The sequence below is a fragment of the Erithacus rubecula genome (genome assembly GCF_903797595.1).
Source record: "Erithacus rubecula genome assembly, chromosome: 11".
Classification (NCBI taxonomy): domain Eukaryota; kingdom Metazoa; phylum Chordata; class Aves; order Passeriformes; family Muscicapidae; genus Erithacus; species Erithacus rubecula.
Window position 1 is genome coordinate 7,247,724 of NC_136663.1, and position 27,316 is coordinate 7,275,039.

A 27,316-nucleotide genomic window follows, 5' to 3' on the forward strand; every position below is an offset into this window, starting at 1 on the left:
ATTCAAAGTGAGCAAAAGTTAGCCTAAGAAAAGCTGAAATGTTCTGCGTGATCCTCTTCACATGGAAAGGTCAGGAGGTGGAGAGTGAAAATCAAGAGAAAAAGATGTGATTAAAATGAGGTTTTATTTTTGTTTCAGGTTAGGGGAGTGGGAGCTGATTGAACATATTAGACATGAGAGCAGAGTATGGGACATATCCCTCAGTGCCAGGGTTATCCATGTAACCCAAAGACACTTTTTATTTAAAAAACTATTGCTTGTGATCTTATCCAAAGAGGGAATCAATAAATACCCACCAAAGTTACTCTTTTGGTCAAAATGATAAATGAACATCGAAGTGCTATAAATTGGTAGCAACCAGTGTAGTGATCCTGAAATTCAACAAGAAAACCAGTAAGAGCAAAGCAACACTGAGACCCTCCTGGCTCTTCCATTGCTGCTGAAATTCTTAGAAATGTCCCAAATATTTGGCCTGAAATTATTAAAAAAAGAAAAAACATTAATTGTTTTGTATTTTCCCCCCCCTTATTGGAATAAGCCCTGTCTTCTTCCAACATCTGTAGTTTGTATGTCCTGTGAGCCTTCAACACAGCCATCATTGCCTGAGTGCACAGCATCTGGAGCCAGCCCTGGTACCTGCAGCACAGGAGGTGGGAGCAGGCACAGTACCCTCCAGTACCCTCCTGTGCTCAGGGAATGCTGCTCAGGCTGGAATTCTGCTCCTGAGTCAGGAACAGTCCTGGTGCTCCACAGACTCTGTGCTACCAGCAAGCCCAGCAAACACAGGGCAAAGCATTTTCCCCAGTACCCCCACCCAGAGAAATAACTCCTTGTGTTTCCTGGATATAGCAATACCTCAGCTAAGAACATGCTGATTTTCATACAAAATATGTAGACTCCCCCCAAAATTATAAAAGTTGCTCTTTATTCCTTTACTCTTTTGACTTTTTAAAAAGCAATCTGTATTTCCAGCCAGGCTTTCGTTTAAAATAACCCTCTCATTCAAAACTTCACCTGTAACTTTATCCCAGTGGTAACTCTTACCTGCCATACTAGCCCTAGGCCCTTGTAGCACTTGACATCATCTCTTGGACAGGTTACAGAGCCTATTGAGACAGTTGTTAGAAGCAGATTTACTCTGCAATGTGGAGCCAACCACAGAAGAAAATTAGTGCATTTATCTGTCAGCATTAGGCTAGATTATCAATCCAGTACACTAGTCACAGGATCTGCTTTTTCTTTCTCTGGGGAAGTGAAATTGATATAGTGGTAGGCAGTAAAGGTGTCAGTTATAAACAGGACATTAGCATGAGAAAGTAGGAAAATGGCTACTTTTAGGCAATAGTCCTTTTTTATGTTTTAGTATAGATTTGAAAAGTAGGGTTTTTTTTCCTTATAAGTTACCTTCTAAAAAGAATGTCAAAATTCCTTCCTTCAAGCCTTTTAGCTTTGCTTTTCCAACAAATAAAGTTCTGAATTCTGTTCTAATTCTGAAAAGACTGAAAGTTTTCCAGATCAGACAAGCCTCTGGATGACAATGAAAGAATTGGCTAATTTTCCTGGTCATCCATGAACAAATTGCAACATTTTTAATGAAAAAGACTGCAGTAACATATAGGTGTCCCAGTCCCAAATCACTGCCCTGTTTGCAGGATGCTGGACAAATCCCCTCCTGAATAGCCAATAAAGATTTTGTTCTGAGGAACAGCAAACTCAGCTTGATAATTGCTGTGGTTTAAGTTTTTTGCCATACCTGCAAAGCATTCTATTACCAGGCCCAGCCAACCCATTGCTGTTCCCATTATCCACCTACAAACGAACATGCTGCATGAGAAAATAAGAAAGTTGCTCCCTACAATTACATTCCATTGTATATGGATAAGTATTAACTGCATGAGATTAGGTTATATATAAACAAGTGATGAACAATAATCCTTTTGTCCCTAAACCTTCCCTTTTTTTTTTGTCCCTAAAAAGAGTTCCCAAACTCTTTTGTGCTTTTGGGCCATCATATTTCAGATATGTTTTGTTTTATTCTTCATGAGTGCTGAGAAATGCAGCACAGCCAACTCCAGCAGGATGCCTGGAGTTCCAGGGGTGTCAGAGTCTGGGATCTGTGCAGTCCAGTGTGCCCTGCTGCCTCTTGTGCTCTGGAGGAGCTCTCCTGAGTGCAAAGGTCTTGAGCAGAACTAAATTTTGTCTCAGGCAGGTGGAAGGTTTTGCTGCACTCCTTATATGAAGCAAGAACCACCTCTGGCAGCATTTATAAACAAGGCTGTTGTTTCTCAAAACATACTAAAAAATCCCAAGGACCAAAAAAAAAAAATATTAAGACATTTGAGAGTGTGATGTTGGGTGCATAATACCCATGAAATTTCAAAGATACAGAGGCCTTTACTTTCTTTGTTCTTCTTCCTGATCTAATTTTACATAAAAGTTAAGACTTGCCCTTATATTTCAAGCTCAATTTATAATGGATTGTTCTGATTGCTGGTACTATAGTCCTGACTAAAATGTGAACCTCAAGAAATACCACTTAATCCCAAAAGTGAATATTTTTTTGGAAAGCTTTTTCTACTTCTAGCTCAAGTACTTAAAGTCTTTCCTGTAGAAAGTATATCAGCCCTTTTCCATGCTGGTTTAACCTTTGCCACACAGAAGTGCCTGAGTGTGAGGTTTCAAATCAATTCCCAAGAATGACTGGGTCACCTAAACCTGTTGCTTGCTATTAATAAAAAGTGAGATCAAATTAATATTTAAATTTCTACCATAATTTGGTGTGAATAATTATTGATCAATGTTTTGCATATTTCACTAGCAGTGTAACTAAGGTTGTTTGCACCATTAATATTAGTCACAGGTAACAGTGCAGCAAGGTCAGGCCTTAGCTTCTCTCAGCCTCTAGAGAGATGTTTTTTGCTTCAGAAAAAAAAAAAATCATTTTTCTTCAAATAGTGCAGCAAGAATAGCTATCTCACTGCATGTGGTTGAAATTAAATGATCTTTGAGGCCCCTTCCAGCCTAACCTGTTCTACAATTCTGTGACACCCTCAGTGTTTGTTTCTAGGAGGGGAGCACTTGCTTTGCACAGGGTGGCACTGGGGTGGCACATGCTGCCCATGTTCCTGGTGTCTGGGATGTTTGCTGCTCATCACCTGCCCTCTGCCTTCCCAGAAACTGAGTTGGAACTGCTGGTAAATTGACTCTGCTGAAAATTCAGAGCTTTTTACTCTATTGCTGTATGTTGCATGCAAGTGTTGTTTCACAGACTAACACCATCCTCTTTCCTCTCCCCTAGCAAGGAAAATGTGTATGTGGACAAGCACAGGTCAATGTTGCTCTGTCTGTAGCTCTAAATATTTGTGGGTCTGCTCTAAGGTACTTGTGCTCTACTGCTGCCAGTAGAGTGGGAAAATGGAATTGCCTCATCATCTGAGACTGATTGCCTGGCCTGAAACAACCAGTGAGAGCAAAAAGGTGCTCAAAGAGGAGGAAGGGAAGGAGCACATGTGGCATGAGAACAGGGATGCTGCCCACAGCAGAAGAGGGGCAGGAAGTCTGAAGGACTGTAAATAACAAATTTCATTCCCTTCCTGCTGCAGTGCTCGGGTTAAACTGCAGAGGATCAATGTGAGTTGTGTGTGCCTGTGTTGAGAGCCCAGGTGGGCATCAGTGTGTGCAAGCAGGCAGTGCCCAGCAGGTCAGTTTTCCTGGCAGGCTGTGGAGGATGGGGAGGCTGATGGGACCTGTATGAGCCCATGGTGGATGGCTCAGGCCTCTCGGAATGTCCCATTGCAGAGGAGGTTTCCTGTGGCTCGTTACATTCTTGCTGTGAAGGCTCCCCCAATTTAGATACGTGCCCCTACAGATGCAGTCTGTCAGTGCTGGAAAACAGCCCGAGGCAAACTGTGGATCTTTACCTGCCTCTGCTATAACTTCTTACTTGGGAAATTCCCTGCTAGACCACTCCTGAGCTCAGAAACCATGGACATGTTTGGGCAGAGGTAGAGATTCCAACTTTTACTTTCAGGGCCTTAGGAACTCTCCTGGACATCAGCAGACCCTGACAGCTTATGGAAGACCTCTCCATTTCTGCACAAGAGGAGCACCATTCAGTGCTGCCAGGCTTTTTGTCTTTCTTCACTTGGGAAGGGCAGTCTTTTGAAGGAAGGAGTTGTCTTTGCTTTTAATATTAGCATAGAAAAATGAATTTATTTTTCAAAACTTAAATAAAAGATGCAGAGGAGATAAAGGCTAACAAGGTCTTTGTCTATTGCCTAACATTGCTGCAGTAAAACTTAATGGGAAAACCTCTTGGTAAGGCACAAGGGATCCTCTCCCTGTGCTGCTGTTTGACATGGAAAATGCTTCCAAATTGTTGCACAAGTTTTTTCAAATGGTTTGTTTTTGTTTTGCATGTGAGAAGGAAAACTCTAGAAGCAATTTAAGAAGAATCAGCGCACAAATCTTAGTTTCTCTCCCTCACAAGATGAACCTTCTCAGCATCTTTCATTGCCACAGCAACAAAATGGTGTCTTTCAGCAAAATGAGACACACACACACACACACACACATATATATATATATATATATATATATATATATATATATATAGCAGAATTGCTAGGTAGGAAGCCAAGCCAAAGTGGCTTTGCTCCATCTTTTCCCCAGCAGGAAGTTCAGGATGACTTTCCCGAAATCAAGAGCCTGGTGACTTCTTGCTTCCTACAGAACTGAAATGCAATGAGTCACTGCTGTCTGTCAATTTGTGTCCCTGATTCTCTTAAAATTCTAGAAGTGTTTATTAATTTGTTTTCACTTGTTTTTCTTCATCAGGCAGTGAAAAGAAGGTTAGATCTGCACCAGGAATAGATTCAGGGAATTCTCATCCAATTTGGCAAATTCTTTGCTCACTCCCCCTTAAATGAAAGTATATTTCCATTAGAAAAGATTAGTGTGAGTAAGCTATGCCCAAATGCAATACCAGCATGCATCATCTCAATCTGTAAATCCAAGAAGCAAATACTTCACATATTCCATCTGCTTAAGCACTAACTGGAGCTTCTGGGTAGTTGGAAAATCAAGCTGAAAAACTTCATCAAAAATTCTCTGTTGAATGCAAAGCGTAAATTTAAGAGATTGTAATATGATTGCAAAGGGCAGATCTGATGACCTAGAATTTCAAGAGGAGAATTTTAAGACGTGAATAAATTGCTGAGAACAGTAATTGACACAGGAAGTCATCAGAGTTCTGAGATACTGAATCTTTGCTGAAGATGCTGCTGAGTTTTACTTAGCCCAATGGGGTTTCAGTTCTCTTGCTGCCCTCTCTGTCACTTGGACTTTGCAGACCTGATTGCTAAAGCTAATTGAAAGCCTGTTTATGGAGTTAATAACAATGTTCTCATTCACTAGGTACGAAAGAGAAGCAAACTATGAAAAAAATTTAAATTCTCTCCTTTATTCAACTTTCAAGTTAGGCAAAAAAACATCATAAAGTAATGCAACTTTATTGGCATTTTTCTTTCTTCCTGTATCTGAACTTGAATTTTGCACTCCAGACATAATAGGACAGCTCTTTTGTCTGCAGGTGCAGTGGAGAAAGGGGAGAAATGTAGCATTGCAGAAGAGCCCTGAGGGATGAGAGCAGTAGGAGATATTATCTGTGCCCCAGTCCCCTAAGGAAGGAATCCTCCACTCTGATTTAACATACTGGTGGTTGTGTTAATTGCAGAGATATGGGTTGGGACAGTTTTACTGTATAATATTTTGTACCACATGCCTATAGATCTATAAATAGGATAATGTTTATTGTAAAAGTGCATGGCTACATTTCCCTAGTTTTTGCAAAGCTGGTAGCCTCAATATGGTGATGGATTTCAATTTATTTTACTAAGAAAACCATGAGCATTATATCAGATGCAAAATGTTGTGAAGGGGCTGATTACAGTAAATATAAGAGTAAATACAAGGAGAAAGGGAAGAAACCACTATTCCTGCTTGCTGGTTTTTTTTTGGTTTTTTTTTTTTTTTTTTCTATTTTACTTTGGTATAAACGACAGGCAATCATTTACATGAATCTCTCCATTATAGACCAAAATAACAGTGCAGTTTTCATTAACAAAAAGACTACCTTTTTCTTCTTCGTTTGTTGTCAAGATACTTTAGCTGAAACATACAGTGATTTCCAACACTTACCCTAGTTGTCACACTGAGAGTGAAATAATGGCTGACATTAGGAAGATTATTTTTCAGCAATAAAATTACCTTTCACAACATATTTCTATCTAAGTGGAAATGATGGAAAATCATAGATTCTATTTTCAAATTGAGAGAGAGAGGAAGACGAAAATGGAATCAACAGGATTTCCTATCAGAGAATGTAGAGAATGCAAGCAAACCAAAGACTCTGCCCCAAATCCAGTGGGAGCATGTTCCCAGACCTGTTTTTATTAATTGAGCCAGTTGATTGAGACAAGTGGAATTGTGTGAAATGTTTTCTGTGCACAGTGTAAAATGTGGAGGTTAATTAACTGGGATCCCAATCCTGCTGCCTCTGCTGTCAGCAACACAACTCATGTGGATATCATTAAGAGCCGACACTGAGCTTTTACTTAGGTTTTGTTAAGGACTTTTTGAACTTTTTTGATGAATCTCTATCCAGATTTGACAGAAATGGGGTCAGTTTAAGGTTTTCTGTTGAAACTGTGATGTTCCCAGAAATGTATGATTTCAGTCATAGTGCTGGTGAAACTTGGCTTCACTGTGCATGGAGTTGAATTTGAATGGAGTGCAGGGCATCTGAAACTATGTGAATCAAAAGAAAAAATGTGCATGTGATCCCTGCTGAAGTGTAACTGCCAAATTAAGACTGCCTATAAAAATGAGCTTCTAAAGAAAAAATGAAAGGAGTGTAGGCTGATTTTATAAATACAATCGCATCTTCTGTCATCAGGCAGGCAGCCAGCAAAACAGAGGATTGTGGCTTGGGCTGCAAGTTGCATAACTCTAAAGGTAAATAAGTAAAAGGAATGGATTGGTGACTTGGGGTAGAATTGGGCCTGAGTGCTCAAAGAGTCCAAGGCACTAAACATGGTGACTTTGCACTCTGCACAAAATATCCCTCCTAGTAAACCAAATAAAATAACGCTTTCTCAAAGCGTTGCCCCTCTGATTTTAGCCCTCCAGAGGTCTATTTTTAGACCTGCCTTTTCAGCCAGCGTTGCCCCTGGAGCCATTGTCCCCCCGGGCTGGTGCAGCCGCTGGCAGCGGGCTGCAGGCGGGTTGGAAATGCAGCTGACCATGGGCAGCTCCAGGGGATTTCAGTTCTCACAGCGCCGGCGCCCCTGCCTGCCCCGCGCTCCCCCCACCCGCCACGAGCGCGACCCAGATCACATTAGAGTCCCAGAGCTCAGCCAGCCGGGCTCATCTATCCGTCACCAAGGAGGCACACAGCACGGGGAACAACAAGTCATTTGTACCTGATGAGGAGGACACTCCTGGGAAACAAACAGATGAGCCACCGCATGAATCTGAGCTATTCTCTGAGGTAAACAGAACTGCATGAGAAACACACAAATTATCAGGGGCATCATGCTTAACTCCCTCGCTTCGAGCTGCCGGACGGGCTGTGGGCCTGAAACTCTAGATTGTCCCAATATCTGATTGTGAGAAAGTTAACCCCCTAAAAGCACCAGGGGAGGGGGAGGGAATCCCAGTGCTGGTTTGTGGAGCAGAGCTGTTCCCCCTTGCTCGTGTTTAGGTGTCCATGCCACCCCCCAGAGCTGGGACACCAGCCCTGTGCCAGGCACAGAGGGCAGGGCCAGCAGGAGCAGCCCGGGCCTGCAGCAACCTTTGTGCAGGACACACATTATCCCTCTGGGGCCATTTCTGGGTAGATTCACTTCAAGCTTGAGCCAATTTATGGTGCTGTAACATTCTAATGATAGGTCATATCAAATATGTCCCTTGAAACAAGCAAAACCTGTAGTAGGGTGCAGCCCTAGGAGTGGTGGCAGCCGGGACGCCGCTGCAGAGCAGGGCTGGGTGTGGATGGCCATGTGTGCATGGCACATCTCTCTCAGCCTGCTCCTGAGGGCCTCCTTCAGCCCCCATTTTCTAAATGTGCTCTCATTCTGGTTGAAGAGAAGCATATTAACTGATTTTGTAGAAGGCCTAAGCTTTCTAGCAAGGTATGTGGGACAATTTCCAGGAAGGGAATTGATAAGTCATCGTTGCAGTCTGCTGCTGTCTTTGACACACTATTGCACTGGGCAGCTAGAGGCTGTGCAAATCTTCATGGCATGGCCACAGGGATAATATAATCATTTATCCCTGTTTTATGACAAGAAATTGAAGTGGAAAGAGATTTAGTAAGTGATTTACATGAAGTCATACAAGGATCCTCTCATGAAGCGAGGAATTAAATCAGAGTTTTGAATCCTAGTCCAACCCTTTTAATCACAAGGTCATTCTTCCACTCTGCTAGGTAGCAAAACAAGAGGTTTAATTTGGTGCTTAATATTTTAAAAGAGTTTTCTGTGAATCTCAGTCCAAGAGGCACATAAGTGTAGTAGTTAAAACAAATTGGAGAAAGAAAAGATATCCTGCTGGAGTTGAGTTCAGAAGTCTGGCAAGAAGAGGGGTCTTGTGATTAAGCATGACTTGAATGTAGGTCACTTTGGAAAACCAGGTGATTTCTAATGCAACACTTAGCAAAAGTCTCTCTGCTCTTGGTGGATTTTCAGTAGTGTAACTCAGAGGAGATCAAGGTTCTAATTTTGACATTTTTCTTGACAAGTATTGTTCTACTTCTTTTCTTTCTCTCTTTTCCCCTTTTCCTTGTTCTTCCATTGTGAAAGTGATTATACTCTGTTGTGAAGTGATTAGTGATAACAAGTGAAGCTCTTTGAGTAATATGTTAGGAATACCTGTTCAGTTTCATGCGTTATAATATGGGAGGGTTATAGTATGTTTGTATTGTACCTTAAGAGTTTCACTTATGAAGTGCCAGTGAATGCTCTATAGTATTTCTAAATTTTCTCTGAAGATTGGTACAAGACAGAAGCATATAGTACCATATAGAAATGCAATAACACATGTTAAAAAAAATTTAAAATGCTGATTCAAGACCTAAAAAACTCATTGAAGATAGATTGGTGATTTTGCACCCATCCATGACATGTCTGAGAACATGAACTGAATAAAAATCATGAACTTGATTCATGAAGGCCAGGCAAAAGTTTAGTTTTTACTATACAAAGTTCTATATTCATGGCTTAATATTCTCTGTGAAGTGCATTGAGCTTCTCTTTTTTTACATGCTGTGCTGCTGAATCATTTATACTATCTCCCTGATATATGATCACATTTATAATTAATTTTACAAAAGCATTTTCCACTTATTCTTTTCTTATTCTGAGTTGCATACAACCCCATGAAATGTCATCTTTTTATCATCAATGTAACTTTACTCTAGGCCAGTAGATTACATTTTGTATAAAGGGCAGAAACCATAAATTAGCTAGTATTCATAGTGGAAGTATTAGTTTTTTGGGAATCAGAAACACATATTGATTTGTTATCAGATTAGGAGGTCATTGAATGAAAAAGGATCATTTATATGTGCTGCATTTCTAGATTTTAGCAAAAGAGTCTAGAAGATGGAAGGGCAGTTTCTCTGACTGCAGTCTGAGGATGTGATCACAACTGTAGAGAATAAGGCATAAGTCAAAATTACAGTAGAATAGTTATTTTAGACAGAAGACTTAACCCCTTGCCAAAAAAGCCCAGTTGCATAAATTCTCCATTCTTGCATCATCAAGAACAAATACTCCAGGACTGGCTTATGTTAATCCTATGCTCATATGTTTTTAAAATTGTTTCTGCTAGTATTTTCTGGGTATTCAGTGTACCTCCTTGTCATGCTGTTCTGCTCCTGGTGCACTTAATGGTGTGATTCCCGTGGATTTTTCTATACAAACAATGTTTTAGTAAACATGTTCTCAACAAATTGGAGGTGTGTTTCTAATAGGATGGAGCATTAGTCAGTATGCACATGATGGAAACTCCACACAATAGGAGAAAAGACTGGTTTGTTTAGTCCTCTTTCAGAGTTGTGCATCCCTCTAATGCCACCTTTCCTGTCTGAGTCAGGGCATTGTCTCTCTTGCCTGTAAACCATAGGGTCAAGCTGAGGTAAATCTCTGATGGGATGTGAAAGAGGGCAGTTCAGCTATCTGAACTGATGGGAACTTCTGTGTACAGTATCATTTAGAGGTCATGTTTTTCACCCCATCAGATTTTCATAGGTTGCTTCATTAAAAATTGAGCTTCAACCACATAACAAAACAGAGTGGTAGGCTGCTTGAAGCTTCTATCAATAATGTATCAGCTCATCTATTCTGATTTCTTCCAAATACTGCCTTTGTTATTTTTAGCACAAAAGAGAATGCATCTAAATACCAAGCTCTGTAAAGGGGCAGGAGACTTCACTCGTTGCCACGCTTTGCTAAACAGTGTCAAACACGAAGCAACCTTTTGCTTACATAGAGCTTTTCAGTTAAAGGGGGAAGGTTTCCATTCCATGAATGCTAGTTTTTGTGCTAGCCAAGATGAGCAATTTTTCAAAGCCCTCATTAACCAACAAGAGACATAGCTGTATTCAAGGATCCCTCCAAAGCGCCAGTCATGTCAGAAACACGACCAGCTCTTTCTTGGTGTGAGCTTATGCACAAAGCTCTGAGTAGTGGTCTTGCTCACTGTGCTTGAGATATTGCCAGGGGTGTTGTTTGGAAGGCCCAGTAATCCCCTGGGCTCCTTAAAATACATGTAGGAATGCTTCCCTGCTTCACCATTCCATTTCAGCCACTGTAGAAGGATGCCTGACACACGATTTCTTTTTTTTGCTGTTTTCAGGGTCATTTTCTCTGCAGAGAAAGCAAAGGCTGTAAGGCCTGCCTTGTACAGGTTGTTTTAGTGTGCTATTTATTGAGTGTGACTGTGCAAGGGCAGATGGAGGTCCAGGAGAATCCAGAGGAAAAAGAGTTATCCAATACTTAGAGCCAAGAGCTTCTGACTCCAGTATAGTGCTGCCTGTAATGTGGATTTTCACTTGGCTTTGTGTCTGTAATGTGGAATAACAGCGTTTCCTCCCTTCCACATCCTGCTCCCCACAATCTCATGACCTGAATGGAAACAGGCAGAGGAAAAAGCACTCCTTTCTGATGGATTTTCTCTGACACATCCCTGCTGCAGTGCATGTCAGTGAACCTGTGCATTACACAGAGGTGTCTCTTTTCTAGTCCGCATCACTCAAGATTCGTTTCTCTCTGAGAAGGTTTTCTTCAGTACTGGCTGGTGTAAGGAGATGTAAATTTCTTTCTCTGCAAAGTGTTCAAGGTCCTTTGGACTTCTTCTACCCAATGTATCAGCCCAAGAGCTCTTCATCTTAATTTGCAGAAAAATCTGGGGCAAACTTAGGAAAGAGAAAATTTTTATCTGTAGGAAAACAAAGCAACCTCCAGTAAAACCTGAAGGTGAAAGCAGAAGTATCTTATATGCTATATAGCAAATAGCAATATGAAGTGTAAAGCTGTATTTTTGTATTTTTAGAATTAATAGATCCAGCAACCCATTTCTAAAAATACTCATCCTAGGGGAAGTATTTATACTTCAGCTTTAGGCACCTTTCTCAGCTGGCTAAGTTAGTCACTTTATATCTCTTTCAGAATCAGAGCAGAGAAGTTTCTGGCTGACCCTATGCAGCAGGACTTCAGTGCCTTGCTTTATTCTGCAGAGAAGCCTGTGATTTTAAAGGGGTAACTGAGATTACCTGACTGAATTATGGACTTCAAGTTAGATGATGTGACTCTACCACTAATGTCTCTGCAGGTTCATTGAGTAACTTCAGGTGCTAGAATTTCATAGCTATTTGCAAATACTCTAATAATGGCACAGAGGACAAACAGGCAGGAAAAGCTTTATTGCTGTTGTCTGTGATGTGAATGACCTCAATTATTTTGCTTTATGTATAAGGTCAGCTCTTTCTACAAAGAGAGTGTGAACTACAAACACAGCTGATAAATCTCTATGGTGTTATGTGTTCTTCAGCATTGATTTCTGCATGAATGGTATTAGTTTTAAGGAAAAATGTGTTTTAAGGAAAAAATGCCATTTTGTTGTCAGGGGAGTGTTTAGAAATTAAGATAGTGAGTAAGCTCAGTAGTGGAACCAATACAACTTTGCACCTGTGTACAGAACATGTCCGTGTACTGTATGATGGGACTATGACAAGAGATGTTGGACCATGGAATTTATTAATTTGCTGGTAGTTTTCACACATATCTCATCTCACCAGTGAGAAATAAGGAATGTGTTTTTATGTCCAGAACTATTTTGCAAGTGTTTTTTAAGATGTTAATTTCTGAAGAGTTGAAAAACCGAAAGGAAGGTGACAGGGAGCTCCTTAGCACAGTGTAGCTCTGTACATGTGCACAAAAGAGCAAAGAAAAGAACATGGATTTATCTCATAAATTTTAGGTGTTTCATTACAAGATCAAGTTAGATACTTAGGTTTAATATGTTATGTCAATCTCTAGTCAAGTGAGCACACTGAGACAGAAAGAAGTGTGAACATGTACAGGCTCTTGTAAACTGTGTGATCATAATGAGCTGCTTCTTGCTATTTTAGGGAAATGTTTACTTATTTTTCCCAGAGCAGAGGAAGAAAATATTGTGCACTTGCACTTTGTCTTCAAAACATGTCATCTAACAAGTTCATTCTTCTTAGACAATAAATGCTTTTCCCCTTCAGAGATGGATTAACAATGTAATTTGCAAATCTCTCCCACAAAAACAATATCAAACACAATGTTTATCTGTATTGAGCCTGACAACTTCTCAAATGAGCTTCAAAACCCATTCAGTAGCACTGTGAATACACATCCTGCAGACATATCAACAGTTTGTTGCAGTTTGTACCTAATGAAACAAATGCTTACTAGCACATTAATCAATCTAATCACAGGGAGAAATCATTCACTACAGAAGTTCTGTGACTTCATTTGGCTGCCCTGTGTCTGCCTGGTGTGTGCCTTTGTTAGAGTTTCACAGCTACTCAGGCAATATTTGAGTTGGTTAATTAATTAAATCAATGTGTAAATTTGATATTATTGGTTCCTCAAGAAAGAGATGACAGAGGAGCCCTGCAGCTTTAGTTTTCTGGAATGCTGATTTTTAGCCTCCCTTCAGGCAAAGGTTGCAGACCTGAGGAGAGATGAGTCCTCTGATGTTTGCAGAGTTTTGCATCCCCCTGTCATTTTGATAAGTGTCCTCAGCATCTCCTTCACATGTCAGCTTTGGCCACAGAGGGAAGGCTGTGAGCAGGCTGTGATGTTTGCTCAGAGGGCTCAGCAGGGCCATGCTGTATCTGACTCTGGAGCCTGCAGGCTCAGACAGGCCTGATGTGCAGCACCTATGTTTGACATCCCAACACGTTTCCTTACGTCAGCACAGGAGAGGCTCATTCCCCCTTTTGGATCATGATCTGCTCAGTAATGACTCTCTGCAATACTGCCAGCCAGGATATGAAGCTGCCCAGATCTTCACAGGGAGCTCAGTGTGATCTCAAAGATGAACCGCTGGTGATGTTCAAAAAGTTCGGTTAACTTTTAAAAAAATTATTTTGCTCTTCTTTGTGTGGAAAGTCAGCTGTGCTTCAGTTCATGTGAAGTGCTATTCTCCTTTAGTTCTAGTGCCTGGGGGTCTTTTTTGAAGTAGTGGGGTCTGAGCTCACCAGCTCATGTCTCCAAAATCCTGGCTAGTCTCAGTGTGCAGTACAGTGAGGGCTGTGAAGTTCTGGGATGCTGTGGGTCTGTTATAGCCTGTCTAACACCTTTGCCACAGCAAGCAAGGGAGAGGGGGCTGCTCTCTGAAGAAGAGTTGAGGATGAAATCTATAAAGTCAGTCTTTGAAAGTCAGTGACACCCAGTTAAGCCACAGCTTCTTTTCTCCCTGCAAATCTTGGTGACTGTATGGCAGAACACTTCACTAGAACAACCAAAAATCTTATTTTCTATATTTCTGCACCTGTATTAAAAATATGCAGCAGAACAGTCAAACACAAATAGTAGTAAAGAAAGTGGTCTGTGAAGCCAGTGGCCCGTTTACCCTTCAGCTTAAACATCCCTTCTTCCCATCACAGCAATCAACACTTGGAAATTGCATCAGTTTTCTTCAGGTCAGTTTAGGTAAATTAAAACAGCTTCTGTGGATACAGGGTCTGACACCAGTGTAATGTTAGCTACATGACTTCTGCCAGTTTTCTTGGGTGATGGGGATGTACTATACTAAATTTGCCAGAATCAGTGTAGATCCAAGTGTCCTCCCCAGAAACTGCTTTTAAACAAATTTGACACAACAGAAGGAATTGCACTGAGTGATCAAGGAATTTCTGATCTGTTTCTAAAAGAAACTTTGCTATCTCTAAGGAAAAAATTGAATTATACAAGACAGTATGGAAATGATAACACTTTGAGTATGTGCTTGCACTAGCAGTTTTGGGAGATTGCTGTGCTTCTAGCAGTCAAATGGACTTACAGAAATCTCTTGAGTGTGTCATCAGCTCGACTGTGTGTTCTGCAGATTTTGGTAGAAGGAAGCACACATCTGTACAGGCAGCCATGGGTACAGAGGGACATCTGTGCCCCAGAACTTGTAAATGTCCCTTCTGACCACATGCACAGGATTATGGTGTTGGACAGGCATGACTCAGGAATAACTTCAGCCATCACACAAGTGCATTATTTAGCACAAGCAGGAGATGCAAACACATGATTCAGATATAATTCAATTCCTGATTTAGCATGACAGCAGCAAACTAGATGGCCATGGGCACATGATAGTTCTGCTGACCTCTGACAGCTTCAGCTCCCTGGGACAGCAGGACTATTCCATGGCACTTGCTTAGAGCCTGCCTGAATTAAGACTTAAAAATTTGGAGTTTTTATCTGAACAGGAGTTGGGACTTTGAAAATGATGCTAGAAAAGATGAGAATTCTAGTTCTAAATTGTCCCTGGCTTTCTCTGCTCCAGAGCATAATTTCATTTATTATTCTAATTGATTCATTTTAATTAAGGAAAAAAAAAATCTTAACCATTTCTCAAATATAGCAATGAAAACTACGAGTAATTATTTAATGAAGAGGCAGAAACTTAAGGAACGTGAATAATATCTAAAGTAATGATAGCAATGCTGTTTCTTCCTTTGAAAATAGAAAAATCTTGCAATCAAAACCGTGTTTCACAGTTTCTAATTCTGGCTGAAAGCTGAAAATTTAAATGCAGCCAGTAGTATTATTTGCTTTAAAAAAAAAACCTTAGAGAGTCAGATGCACTATTTGTAAAATGGTAGTAGTAAGTGTGTACTTTCATTACACTAGTGGATTGATACAATAATCTGACAAGGTGACCTTACAGAGGAAATAAAAAATCTGTTTTTTCAGACTGGGCATAACAAATGTGTTTGAGATGTGGCAGAGGTGGGCCATAGCCACTGCTCCTGGTCTAGATGTGGACATGGTTACAGAGAATGAGAATATTTCCCCAATAGAGAGAAAACTGGTTATTGAGGTACTGCTGATGCACTGCAGGGCTGTTGATGTGGCAGATGAAACAAGTGTTTTTCTGTCATTAGCATAAATTTGCCTGCTATGAACAGTGAGTCAATAAATACAGTAAATAACTGCAGAAGTTTTGACTTTTTCTTTTACTCCCCAGCTTCTACCACCAAGGAGTCACTTGGATAAAGTGTTTATTCTGCAGAGGGTAAAGCCTGGCCCGATCAAAGTTTGCCTGCTCTATGGGGACTGCCTCCTGAATAAATAAGGAGAGTCACTAAATAGTTGAACATTTAATCTATCTGCAAATGAAATTAACTGGACAAACCCAGAAGGGTTCAGTCCAAATAATTCTCCTGAATGGAGAGTAAATCCTAGGGTGATAGATTTTAGGAAAATACATGTTATAATTGAGGTGCAGAGAAGAAAATTCTCTTCCATAACTGCTCACAAATGTCATGAGTCAAGCACATTAATAAAACCGTACTGGACTACTTTGGAAGAACTTTTGGCTGTCTTTGCAAATACTCACAGTTGACCCCTGCCAGTTTGCAGTCTACCAAGAGAAGTAACTGTGTTTCCACCCTCTGTTCAAACCCAGCTGACACCAAGTCCCATGTTGATGGTGAAGTGAGGGTGGCCAGAGCAGTGGTAAAATGGTTCTTCCCCATCAGCTCACTGGAACTGAGGATTTAGTCTCTGATATAAGGAAATAGTGGGGTAATCTGCAGGGGAAAAGCAGATCTGTAGACAAGTTTTATTCTTAAGCTTCTGTCTTTGAGGAGAAACATTAGGGAATCCAGAGCAAGTCCAGAAAGGGACTATAATAGAAGTTTGATTTTGTCTCTCCTTTTTGGGTTGCCATCTGCTTTATCACTTACAGAATGTTAACATTCTTTAAAAATGGGCAGATGGACCTCATTCAAGTTCTGACAGTAACTCTTTGTTATTGGTACAAATAGCTGCAGAGGTATTTAATTACCATTAGTAGTCATCAGTTTGCTGTGAGCTGGTGACATTCAGAATAGTGAGCAGGCTGCATTCTTTGTGTCCAGTGAGTTCATAGAAAGTTAAACCTACTTTTGACAACAGCCTCAAGTTAGCTACCATTAACCCCTCTTCAGTTACTGGATGATGTGTTTGAACAGTATGAATGATTAATGAAGGTTAAATAGTCCAGTTTCTATCTTAAAACCTTTTGTTATTGGCTAAGGGCAGGGCAACTGGCAAGGTGACCAGAAATTCAAGTGTTTGGTTTTCACCAAATAGTTTTCAGCAAATTTAAATTATCATGAGATGGTATATTCAGAAGGAAATTAAGAGCTGGGCCAAAGAATGTAATCCTTGCCAGTTTGGCAAAATTAAACAGATCTTGCTTATAAAATTAAACTTCTCTACTTACATTTTTCTCAGCAAACACTGCACTGTATTGCAGTATGTGAAAATAACCAGCCTAGCAAAAGACCAGCATTTTGATGGTTAATTGGCCACTACCTTTGTAGAGACATCACTGGGATGGATCACAAAAGACTGTTGGGTCACACTCATTAGGAACAGAGGTACACATGTTCTGTCCATGCATTCCTATAAAAAAGACAGCATTATAATAATTTAGAAATGTGCTTTCTTTTCGGTAGCTCTGATGTGTTTGTGGAACAATTTTGTGAAAACTGTCATGCATGTATGCCCTCCAAGTACCATGGGCAACATCTGGACTTGCTTGAGTAATACTTCTTACATTGTTTCCTGTTTTCCAAGGCAATCCTGTGCCTGTCCAAGGTGGAGCACTAATTATTAGTTAGGAGAGGATTAGAAATGCAGAGCTGTGCCTGATGTGACTCCTCTACCCTGGCTGTAGCAGTGCATGGAGGTCTAAGGCAGCATTTCTGCCTGATGAAATGTTCAAATCTTGGGTATGAGCCTCAAACAGGAATTAGTTTTTGCTGAGGTGAGCCCCGACATGCTGTCATTCCACTTGACTTCTGGGGACTTCTGGAGGTTTCTGCATGCTGCTCTGTTTCATCCTGTAACTCTTGTGCTTCTTGTTTCCTAAGATACATCTGCGTGGGAGCAGTCCCCGTGAGTCAGCTCTGCCCTCAGTTAGACACCAAGGCTAACTAAGAGTTTGAGAAGTCAGAGTGTTCAGATGCAAATTGGTATCTGAGTTTCCTGATTTGTTTCCTGATTTGATTCCCCTTTAGTTGTGGAAGGAGCTCTTGCAAAAACACTGAAGTGAAATATGTGTGGAGAAATGTATACCGAAATTAATTTTGAAATGGAAAACAGAACTATGACCCTCCAAGCCTGAAAAATGTGTTGCTAGGGCATTCCAGGTCTTTACCATCATGCTGATTTCCCCCTTCACTATCTGTGCATGAGGTACAGATAAGGGATGGAAGTGTATCATGTATAGGGCATAGAGTGTATCATCCTTCTAAGCTCACTAAGGATGTTTTGGACAGAGTCTACCACTCAGAGGTACCTTCACCTCTGGATTTTCTCACCTGTCTGGGAAAGTTTTCAGAGCTACATGATTTGACCTGTATGTCCAGGTTTAACAGCCATCAAACCTTTCAAGGAGAAGATGATGGCAAAATTCTTCCCAATAAAATGTTGGCTTATGTTTAGTTGCCCAGTCACAAGCCCAGTTAATTCAGCTGCACTGACATATGTAAGAATAATAAATGATTAGCAAATATTCAGAAATTGGTATTTAGAGTTCTGTTAAATGTCCATTCTGCCAAATTATGTCTGGCCTTTAGAAACAGGGTAAACATCCATAAGTTTCTGAAGGCTAAAATTTGTCCCATTATATAAAGTAGGTAATGAACTGCCTAAGGATTTATTTACATGTACGATAATAATATTTTAAAGAATGATTAGGAGCACTGAATCACACTTTAGCAGCCATTTTTTGGTGAGTAGTAGAATTTTAATTAGCTTCATATTCATTACTCATCCAATACCTAGTCTCTAATTGTACCCTCAGTGTATTTTGTTGTCACTGGAGCTCACTTTTATTAACTATAATCATTGAAGGTTTTATGAAGCCTATCTATAGTACATGAATACCACAGTGCAAATGAATCACTCAGTCTTGCTAAGCTGGCAGGAGCATATGCCAGTAGATAAGTAGATTTTGTACTTGCACTGGCATGACAGTTACAAGAGGCTGAAGAAAAAATTGATTTATTTGACCATCAAGGAAGAGCCTGGTAATTGAATATGTAAATTTTGTGAACTTAGTTCCATTTATTTAAAATATTTGTTTAGAAAAAACAGCTGTGCAACTTTCTTTAAAAAATAAAATGAAAATTATCCCTTTTCTATTTTTTTATCATTAACAATACCCATTTAATCAGCATAGAATAGTAATGTCCATGACAATTGTACTTCTGTGTCTATACAGTCGCCCAAAACTGTACATGCAAAAGTAAAATACATGAGTCCATTTTGGTTTCCATTAAAATCTTACAGAAAGGTGTTTATCACCTGTGGTTTTAGAGTGAACTTCATCAGCATCATTGGAGCCCACAGACTTGTAATCCCTTTGGGGTGCAAATTCACAACCATGAGAACTGATCCCTGCTACTGATGGGTTTGTGGTTCATCTGTAAGAGTGTGAACTCTTCTTTTCCTATACTCTGAACTTCTCTGTTCAGGCTGTAAATTTGTCCATCAGCAGAATAGTGTGTTGATAAGAACAGTAAATAAAATTACCCCTGACAAACAGCAGTATTGTAAACATAGAGTTCCATAAAACTGTCTGTTCTTCATAAACTTTTTCATTTTTTAATAATGTAGTAGTTCATACACAAACATAAAATGATAAGTGAAAAATGATTTGTCTGGGGACTATGTTGGAAGTGCTGACCTTGCCTTTATTCAATCAAATTCTCAATAATAAGAATGTAAGATTTGCCTAGAGCAGGCCTGAACTGGGATTAAGGATGGCAGCTGTCAGTGATTTTTGCCTATAAAGTAATGTCACTTGATGCTTCTGTCATACAGAAATGATAACAAGAAAGTTATTAGTGTTTGTAGTATTAATCTTATTGGAGCAGGAATTCTTTCAGAGATCATGACTTTTCTCTAATTTCTCAATTGGCCATTAAAGAATTGTGAACTGGTACTGTATGTCATCTTCCCACTCAGAAAATGTCAGTCAAATAGAAAGATTAAAATAAGTAAGTTCTGCTTAAATGCCTGCCAAAGACAGAAGCAGATGAAGAGTGATTTGGTCTGAATTTTTTTCTGTGATGGTATGTCACCTGCAAAAAATGAAGTAGAAAGTAATATCAGACAGCAAGCTGTTCTCCAGTGCTTCTAACCAAGTTGCTTTGAAATTATTAAACAAAATACATTCCAAAGGGAGTTGGTTTACATATGAAATTGCCAAACTGAGTTTCAGGAGTTTGCAATAAATACAAACCTGATTAAGAAAAGCATATGCTTGTTTTAGTGTTGGCTAAAAACGCCTTCAAATTTTTAAGACCTTGTTGACTTTCCATCAAAGATATCGCTTAGATGAAATTATATGAATGAATAAAGAGGTGGTTGCAATTCCAAAATATATTGAGGCAAATTTTAGTCTAAACCCAAATCTGTCTCTGTGTGCTAAGCTGACATCCCAGAAGACATGACAATGCCAAAGGACACCAGTCCACCAATGAGAACAGAGAATCCACCAGTTCTCTCCTCTTTGATTTCACCTGGAAGACCCTGTCATTGATGATTTTCCCTCTTTCAGCATTACTCTATTAAAAACATATCCCTGTTGAAATTAGTGGTGCAAACACCAGCAGCAAGGTTGGGACAGTGCAAGGATGTGAGGAAATTTGAATGGCAAGGTTGCTACAATGGGATTGTAAATGTTGCTAAGAGTGTTTGATATATTCAGATTCAGGTGCTTCCACCACTTGCTTGGGATCACTTTGCTGATCACTGCTGCTCTAACCTCTCTGAGAATGTGTCTGCCTGATCTTTTGTATAAATGCAATGTCAAGATATATTTCTGGAAAAAATATACCTCATCTTATAGTAAGTAAATGACAGTCAATCATTCTTGCAATGTTCCCAGATAATTAGCCACTGGGCCTGTCTAATTACTTCCATGAAACATGAGTTGTCTTTCTTAAATTTCTGAAATATGGTCTGGGAAGTCTCAAGTAACACAGTGGTTAGCCACTGGCTGGTCTACAGTGATGATTAATAAAGTTTATTAGTGGTAGTTGAATGAGGGATGGTAAAATATGGATATGCTCCTTACTTTCAAATTATTTATTAATTATTTTATATTACCTTTTTCCACTGTAGTGATTAGCTTGTTTTAATAATATATCACTGTAATCATGTATACATGATAAAAATACACCTAGGTTCACCTTGCATGGGAGTAGGAATTCAAAACAAGAACAGGCCTCTAGCAAAAGACACTAAACAAGGCTCAGAGAATTTTCTAATCTCACATTCTTTTAAGTTTTTATTTCATGGCACAATGAGTTTCTATTTACCAAAGCAGACATACATTTTAGTGTGTCTTCTCAATTTATTTTATTTTTAGCTGTGCCTTTCTCTTCCTTTTAACACATTTGCCATTTGCTAGTGTCCTATAAAACCTAATGATAATCAGAATTTCCATTCTCTGGGCAACTTCAAATTACATCAAAAAGTTCACATTTCAAAACAATCAATATCTCTTCTAATCTGAGAAGACAGCATTGACATGATAATTTTTACAACAGTTAAATGGCAGAACAGGGTTTATTATGAGGTCTGTGGAGGAGGAACAGCCCATGCAAGCAGTTCCTGGAGCTTACAGATGCAGTAAGTTGTCAGAACCCAATGCCAGGGTGCTCTGCAGTGCTGTGCCAGCTTGGTTGGTTGTCTCCAGTTCCCAAGGTGTGGCACAGCTAATCTTCTTTGCCTTTTAATGAAATTGTTCTTCTGATTCCTTTGTTGAAGATTTTCCTTGTGCATGCACCTGGGACCTTAGAATAGGAGGTGCCTTCTTTCCCTGGCTCTCCCATGTCAGCTGTGCAGTCTGAGTCTGTGTTTGGGCTTTTTTTCCCCTCTCTGCAGATTTCCATGTCTGAACACAGGCTTATGCCTCTGTGCTCCACCTTTGGAAGCTTCTATAGAGACACAGACCAAGGATCATTTTGGGGAAATTATGACACATGGCCAGTTTTGTCATGTAGTTCTGCTGGCTTTTGCATTTAGGTGCTGATCTTGGAATGACAAATATTTCATCCACAAGTTTGGCTGCAGGGCCAGCACTGGTATCTTGAGAGAAATTAAGGGAAAATGCAGCTCTGTCATCAGCTGATAGAGAGCTTGCAAAAGGCTGTGTCCCTTCTCAGCTTTTAAATGCACAGCTCTATGGAAAATCAAGGAAAATCCATGGAAAATACAAGCAGTTATCCACTACTCTACAAATATGCTTTATACACTTGAAATGTATTAAATGTCTGGTTTCAAGACATCATTGTCTTGCTGTTGCTTAAATTCTGGTAATACATCATTAGCCTCTACTGTAGGATAAATCTTACCTTGAGGTTATTCTCAGTTCTTCAAAATCAGGGAATCCTGGCATCAGTGGTATTTTCTTTTAATTTATTTCAGTGTAACAAACATTTTGGCCCATTTTTTCTTGCTCTGTTATACCTGGATAGGTTTGCATGAAAAGAACAAAGAGCTGTAGAAGAAATGGCAGATCTCTGTGGATGCTCTGCAACCTTTATTCTCTTGTGCCCCTGGAGAATCACTCTCTGGGTAAAGGCAAACACTTGCAAGAATTGTTCTTTTTTTGTCAACAAACTGGCTCACCATCCCTGAAATCAAGGAAATGGATTAGTCAAAACAGTTTGTGTTTGTATACAATGAATATATTTAAATCCAGCATGGAATTCAACTCCAACTGTGCACTGGGATCAGGCCAAAAATGCACCTTTCCCAGGGTGGCTCCCAGAGACAAAGAATGAATCAGGGCTGGATTCCTGTGCAGGTGGAATGTAGGTCACTGGCTACATTAGAGGGAAATTGAAGACAACAGTAAACATATTTCATATGAAGTAATTGTTACTCACAGATGAAAATTACTTCTATGAAAATTGCTAACAGCTATAAGTGAGATTTTATTGCTGTCTTGTGGGGCTGAGAGGTTTACAGGTAAATGCATAATTCTGTGTTTTTAAAAGAAAATAAGACAGCTTTTTGCATTTGGGTACAATGCAAAGTTATTAGGCTTTAGTATGGACCTGTTCTTTCCAAATCTAGGAGGTTTGAACCAATAGACCCAGTCAGTCCTTATTTTTAATCTGATAAAGTCTTGTAAGATAGAAAATGCAAATTTGATGTGCCATTTTTGTCTGTGTATGCCCAAGGTGGGCACATATCTGTCTCTCTGACTGACACTGCTTCATTTGAACTTTGAATGCAGTGACATGGCAATGAAATACACAAGGACAGCCTGCAGTGACCTTTGGAGAGGGATCATCACCATCTCACCATGAAGTTCTCTTTAACCATAAATTAATTTTGGATGTAATGGAAGGGACTGGATAGTGATGTCCCTCCAGCATCTCTTCAACCCATCAGCCCTCACTCCACCCCAGCTCAGTGAGTAGAAATGGGGCACTGGGTTTAATCCCTTGGCACAGGCAGGACAGGCACTCCCACTAAGCATTAAAGCACTCAGCGTTAGTGCTTAGTACCAGGAAATCCCCAAATTTCCAGAGCTGTGGATAAGATATTTACATGTCCAAGCATATTTATACACTTTTGGAAAACAGGCATTTTTAAAGGAAGCATTTCAGATTGTACTTTGTATACTTTTTATTCATTTTTAGAATGTTAAATACAGAAGCTCTTTGATTTTGCACTGTAATGGCTCTGTGGGACTCGGTAATGCTAGGATGAAAGAACACAAAATCACCTGTTATTAGGGAAAGTGTAAGAGAAAGCCTTGTAAATATAACACAAGAGCTGCGATGTTCTTCTGATACAATTGAAAGGGTAGACTGGTACTTTTAGCAGAGAAATTAAAATACTACTTATTTTATGATGTGAAATCCCTTTTTAGCATTTGTGCAGAGCACAGACTGCAGAAAACACTATTGCTTCTTGAAAAGTGAGATCTCTGCATGCTCAGGGGGTAGCTGACTCGAGCAAGTGGGGAAGTGCTGGACAGGCTGCTATCATTGCCACTTCTGGTCTTCAAACTGCTGTTTCAGCATTTTTCCTTCTGCAACAGCCACTCTGCTCCCTCCAACTGGGCACCCTCCTTTGGGAGGTTCAGGCTTCCCAACCCTCTGGGCAGGTGAACTGCTCTTTATTCTCTCTTCTACATCTGTGCTCCTGCAGTCAATTGCTCTGGCCATTCCCACCTCTCCTCACTCAGGAGTCAGAGAGTTTTGTAGGCTTGTTTCTCTGATTTAGGTATTTGAAGAAGAACCCTAAGGTAATCCAGAGCTATTGGAAAGTAAAAATGCTTCTTATGGATTGTTTTCCTTGGGACTTGATGCAAGAATGTTGGTTTAGGAATCAACTATGATAATGATCTCATCTCTGCTTCTGCCTCTTGCAGTACTGAGGTCAATTCACTTCATTTGTCCCCTGTTCTCATTTGCCAACAGAGGTAATTCTAGAGACCTGCTTTTGTATTAAAAGCTCTGACAGGTATGGATGCAAATTATGAAAAAAAAAACCCCAGTATTATTTTGCCAATGTAATCAAGAACTTCACACTTCTAGAGAATCTTATATCCAGAGAACCAGACCCAAAAATAAAATTAAGAATGTTTTTATCTATTACTGAAATAGCATAAATGTTACTGCCACCCCTGAAATTAAGAAGAATAATTTGAAATGCTTCCTAGCACTGGGCAGGAATTGGGCAAATGCACAGATGCCTCTGGAAATCAAATCCAGGCAGAAGGGAAAATACTCCCTTGTTGTACAGAAAGGAACTGATGTTCATATGTTTGGGAATTTACACAGATCCTCATTCAGTAAGGCCCAGCAGCAGGAGCCACCTGCGGATACGGCTGGGGGCACACAAGAGGACGGGTATATCCTCTCCATACCAGCTGGCCCTTGCAAGAACCAGTCTCCTCTTCACCCTCCTCTGAATGCCACAAGCTCGCTTTTTAGTTTCATGATCTTTAAAAAAAAATTGGTTTATTTAAAAGAGAAAAACTTCCTGCAAATAATTAACTGCCAAAAATGACCACTTGGGAGTTTTATATTGATTTATTTCTCTCTCCACCAAACACTTCTGTTCTGTATCTTCAACCTACTACATTATCACTTGTCTATTTTGCATATTGGGGTTATGGATTTGCCTTTTCAGCTGTTTTAGGCTATTTGCATATCTTGATTGTTGATAAAAATATGACAAATTGTTCCTGGCAATGGGAGGGGAAGGGCTTTAATGATAAATGGGCTTTGAACTGCAAGCGCATATTCCACACTTCCTATGAATGCCATCTACCAAAAAGCTCATTGCAGCCTGACAAAACATTTTTCTGGATTTAGCCTTAAATAAAAATTTAATAGCCAGGTTCTTTACCCTTTTTCTATTTTTTTTTCTTTTTGTCAGTTTTTCTCACTACTTTTCTTTCTTTAAGAGCTTTCTTTGACAACAGGACAGTGCCCTAGATTTCCCAAATCTTAGAAAGCCTGGAAAAGGTTAATTGGAAAAGTCAGGGTTGCAGTTGGATAGTTAGTGCAGCTGTATTCTCTCTGCTGCTTGTTAACATTTCCTCAGTGCCCGCAGGCCCCACAACTCAGTGTCAGTGCTGTCGCCAGCGCCCTGGCTGTGAGTCCCTCCCCAGCCTCACTGGCTCCTCATTTCTGTACGCTTCACTTTGCTGAGCCACTCCGAGCTGGCGTCATCCATCCAGCCACAGCTCTCTAAGTTTGCCATGTGCACTGACCCCGTGCTGACCCTGAACCATGATACAAACTATGGGATTGTAATTAATCTCTAATTACCCACAATACCTCGCTGGGTATTCAGCCTGCTGTTCAGTTGTATTCCTAACCAGTTCAGTCATCAGTGGAGCATTCAAATTCGGTGCAGCTCGGTGTTTAGAAACCAAGGCCTTCACTAATGTTGACAGGCTGGGCTACTTAGAGAGCTGTGTCCACCTTGCTGCTCCTGCAGGGCTCTCTGTGCACGCAGGGCAGAGCCAGGCTCCAGCTCCAGCTCGGCCAATTCAGGGTGCAATGCTTATGTTCGTGTCTCACCATTCAAAAGGCAACTGGGAAGGTTGCGTGTGACTCCAGTCATTTATCTCTATTAGTTCTTTCTTTTGCAGCTGGCGTTATTTCCCCTGCCAGGGGACAGAAGGAGACTGTTATTGAGTCAGCATATCTTGCTAGAAGGCATCACTCTTCTCTTAATTTAAGTTGTGTTCCTGCTTCTGGCTGGGTGATGGGATCTAGGAAGAGTAATTCACTGGAAAGATGCCCTGAGGATGCTGACTGGGGATGGGAGCCAGTGCTAGGATTGTGAGGTGGGTCCTGCTCTTGAGCTCCCAGCTAAATTCAACCCTTAACAAGAGGCATTTGGTTTGGGCTTGACTACAGGAGCTGCTGTGGACTGTAAATTCACTTTTGCTCTGGTGATTCCCATGTGACAGGATTCTCCACTCTGCATGCAGCAGAGCCATTATGCTGCAGGCCTCAAATGGAGCACTCATGAATCAAAGCACTGTGTAACAAAAGAGAAAAACCTTCCCACCCTGATTACCACTACCTGTGCTGGAAAATTCTTTCCCCTTCTCATGTCTCTTATTGTTCTCTTTCCCTCCCATCCCATACTTTCACTTTTCTAAGTTTCCCCTCTCCTGAAGTACTCCTCATATCTTCTCACCTATACTCCCATTTTCCTTCCACCCCAAAATCTTTTCAAAATTTCATAGACCCTTTCTAAGAGATGGGAAGGAATATTTTAATAAGATGTGGTTTGAGCAGAACATTCTTATGTGCTAAAAAATTGAGAAGTCCTAGTTCCAATGACATACTTGTCAAACTGGACCAAGACCCAGTGAAAATTTGTGTGGCTCCCAGAGCTACCAGCTCTGACATTCCTGGGGCAGAGCTGGAAATTCAGGGCTGCTCTCACTCCCTCTTGTGCAACTGGTGTGGCTCAGTTTCTGTGCTCCTGACTGGGTGACAGACCTCTCCCTCAGCTCATAGGGATTTACTGGGCTGCTCTGGGCACCACCAAAGAGAGCAGCCAGCTGCTGCATGTGAAAACGAGAAAGAAAAAAATTGTCATAGAAAACAAATTCAAGTTGTTTTTTAGTGGGAAATTCACAGTTTTAAATGGAAAACTAGTAAATGTGTCAGTCTGTGTGTTTTGAACCTCTTAGGCTTATTCCAGGCAGTATTTGCACTGGGAAGTGGTTTCAAAGTGTCTTGAGAAGCCTTCTGACCTCCTTTGTACCTGATAAATGCAATATATATGCTTTCAAACATAGAATTTTAATTTTTCACTACAGGAAAACACAGCTGTCTTTAAAATCCTGACATTTTTACTTATTTATGACTTGATACCAGCTCAGCCTTATTCCTGACTACTAGATCAGTAGTAGCTGTGTTTGTCTATGTGACAGCTCTTTCGTGGCCAGTATCCAGCAGCTGCCTCAAATCTGATGTAACTCTTGCTGTAGTGACTGTTTTGCTCTTAAG

At 40.3% G+C, this 27,316-nt stretch overlaps 1 long non-coding RNA gene across 1 annotated transcript in view; it reads left to right on the forward strand.

Moving 5' to 3' along the window:
* The first annotated feature begins 7,457 nt into the window (after positions 1-7,457).
* LOC306806305 overlaps positions 7,458-27,316 on the forward strand; it is a 94,571-nt gene continuing 74,712 nt past the window's right edge. Inside the window, exon 1 of the long non-coding RNA XR_013775445.1 lies at positions 7,458-7,549. This is a non-coding gene — a long non-coding RNA (uncharacterized lncRNA). The remainder of the gene's footprint in view (positions 7,550-27,316) is intronic.